This window comes from Priapulus caudatus, unplaced genomic scaffold (assembly GCF_000485595.1).
Source record: "Priapulus caudatus unplaced genomic scaffold, Priapulus_caudatus-5.0.1 Scaffold2139, whole genome shotgun sequence".
Lineage (NCBI taxonomy): Eukaryota > Metazoa > Priapulida > Priapulimorpha > Priapulimorphida > Priapulidae > Priapulus > Priapulus caudatus.
This window is the reverse complement of record NW_014579200.1, coordinates 10068-13662: the sequence shown is the minus strand read 5'-3', so window position 1 is coordinate 13662 and position 3595 is coordinate 10068.

The window sequence follows — 3595 nt, the reverse complement described above, 5'->3', positions numbered from 1 at the left end:
TGATGCGTCTCGTTTTGCCGATAATCCAATATACATATTTAACCCGCCGTGGATATCGTGGGGATCTCCGCATTACGTTGCATACACGAGCAAGCAACGTAGGAAACTCTGGGAATATTGAGGAGAACGTGTGAGAGACAAGGACGGACAGTTGGGGGTCGTGCAAGGTATACTCAAATGCGTCACACGTGTTGTTGGCACGGTAAAAAAGTTTTTAGAACTTTAATTTGTTTTTACTGTGCAGGCAATCTATGTTTACCGTTATTTGATGGCATACCGCTTTACAATATTGATGGATTGACCGTTGTATTTTTGCTAGCGGTGGCTAATCCTTGGACCTAGAAAACATCCGGGGATTAAGAATGGGTAGGTTCTGCTGGAGGTGTGATATTTGGACGAAACTGGGAATTGTATGATTTCATGAAAACAAATTGCCGACTTTTGGGATTCGGAATACGTTTGTGCGGTGACAGTAGCTTTTTCAAACGATGGTTTTTAATGCCCCCCCCGCCGCCCGAAAGTATGCGTCAGTGGGTGGTTCAGTCAGGAGACGCAAACGGAAAGACATGAAGGCACTTGGCGTGGAACGAATAACACGTAGATGAGTTAATTGCCGTTATACTCAACGCCCCGGTACAGACAAAGTACACTCAAACAGCGGGATAAACAACTCAAAATAACAACATAGACATTTTTCACATGTGCTTCAACGCATATAGTTTAGAGTATTCTCGATAATTCTTGACAATTCTAGTGCGAGAAGATAAACTTCATACCAAGACACGAATAATATAAATAATGAAATACCGGGTGTCGATAAAACCCAATCAGCTTCGCTATTTGAAATCTGTTAAGTTATATGCGCTTTTTCATGTTCTGTAAAGACATTTTTCCTGCGCGCCACGCTCGTCTTCACTGATTGATCATAAACTGCTGTATTCAAAAAAAACATGGCGGATCGTGGTACCAGAATAGGCGAAGATCCGTGTCCACGTGGAACCTTCACGGACACGCAGTGAAAATAATAAACGACGCTGGTACTTGTGTTTGAATTACTAATCACAGCTGGCAATGGTATATGTAACCGAGCTGGGTGTATTTTGATAATCTTTCTAAGTGATGTACGAGTGTATTCGGGTGGTGCGGGCGGTCGGGAGTAGTTTTCTGTGTCAAATTGTTTGGGGGGCGTTATCTCTCACCTGCATATTGAAGATTTTACGTTTATTGAATTTGGAATTTTGCATATGCCATGTGTTAGGAATCCGGTCTGTTTTTATCGAGAGTGGTTTTGCAGCCATTTTCGCACCTGCGAACAGGGTTATGCTCATATAGCTACTATAAAAGCGGGTCGTGCTTTTAATTAAATATTGCTGTAATTTACGATTACGTAATGTATAATTCCGTAAATATCATTGCCAAAAATATTGTTGATATTCGAGTATCGTAATCGTTGAGCAAAAGTAAAATTCCTGAATAGAGTAGGGTCCTTATTTTATTATATGAACGCCTAGGGTTTCGCATTGCTGCTGAATATGTATGCAAATTACGGTTTGCGCTGTTACCGGTTATGTTCCCGTGCCGCGATGGTAGCATGGCACACATTCCGAACAATGAAAAAATATCCCTGCTACATTGCGCCGATGTTTAATGGTAAGGGATCGAATGCACGGACTTGGATAACGGATAGAGTGCGGGTAATTACCTCAGATGCGCAATGTAGCATGGGGGGGAAGTTTTTTCATTGCTAATGGGGGAAGTGAGTGTATACATGAATATGATTGCAATCCTCCTATTTGTGTTTAGGGTGCTCAGTATATCTGGTCATCGGGCTGATGTGCTTTGTGAGCTCGAGGCGTGTGTTATATAGGAATCATGTGTGCTGTAATGCTGCATCCGTGTGAATTAGGTGTGAAGCTCAGCCTTAGTAAATATGAATTCTTGAAAGGTACGCGGAGATTTATGTATGATTGATGCGTTTAAGTGTGACATAGTGTACGATTGATTAAGAAGAAATCTCATAAAGACAACAGCTGTTTTTAGTTTGGATGGATCCTTGTTTATTTATTGGTTATTATGCATTATTATTATATCATCAGGCCACGACTCGACGCTCAGAATCACTGTTCACAGCATACAATCACTCCACTCACACACCACACATCAACACTCACACTACACTCCACTCCCACATTCACAGCTCACACTCACACCTCCACACTCACACCACACTCAATGCACACCCACACATCACACCAACTCACGGCTCATCCGACTCACACCAACACGCCACTCCCCACTCACGCGCGACACCCACACTCACTCCGCACACTCGACACTCACACCCACACTGCGACACCACCACTCGGACGCTCACACTCTACACTGCACAGTCGACAACGTGAACTGCCCATCGATGCGCTCACACTCACGCACACCCACACCCACACTCACGCCCACACTCGCACTCACGCCCACACTCACACTCACACTCACACCCACACTCACACCCACACTCACACTCACACCCACACTCACGCTCACGCCCACACTCACACCCACACTCACACCCGCATTCACACCCACACTCACACTCACACTCACACTCACACCCACACTCACACCCACACTCACACTCAGACCCACACTCACGCTCACGCTCACACTCACACCCACACTCACACTCAGACCCACACTCACACTCAGACCCACACTCACACTCACACTCACACCCACACTCACGCTCACACCCACACTCGTGTAACGTTGAATTACGTTTGTTGAATAAATGATATAGAAATAATCCAAACTTGTGTATTAAACTAAATAAACTTTAATATCTGACACACAGTATAGTCACATCTTGCACAGAGAAACAAAGAAACGCGCACACGCGCGTAAGCGCGGGTGCTTACTCACGCGACCACCATCAAACTCCCCGACTCCTACATCGCTGTTCTTCTCTCCTACCACACATCTGCCCCCACATATGTCCCTAACCCACAGCCCTATGTGCCTACCCTCATTTCACAATAACCATAGAAACGTCCGACCTAAAACACGTTTACAATAATCCCTATAACATCAATGTAGCCGCAACAAGATGCGCGACGCTCTGTATACATAGACTACCACTAAAACAACCCCGAGTCTAGCCGCACTCCGCGTTTCTAACTAATTTATGTAACATCTGTAAATCATATGTTACACTCACACCCACACTCACACCCACACTCACACTCACACCCACACTCGCACTCACATCCACACTCACACTCACACTCACACTCACACTCACACCCACACCCACACTCGCACTCACATCCACACTCGCACTCACACCCACACTCACACCCACACTCACACTCACACACACCACACCCACACTCACACCCACACTCACACCCACGCTCACACTCGCACTCACACTCACACTCACACTCACACCCACACCCACACCCGCACTCACATTCACACTCACACTCACATTCACACTCACACCCACACTCACACTCACACCCACACCCACACTCGCTCTCACGCCCACACTCACACTCACACCCACACCCACACTCGCTCTCACGCCCACACTCACACT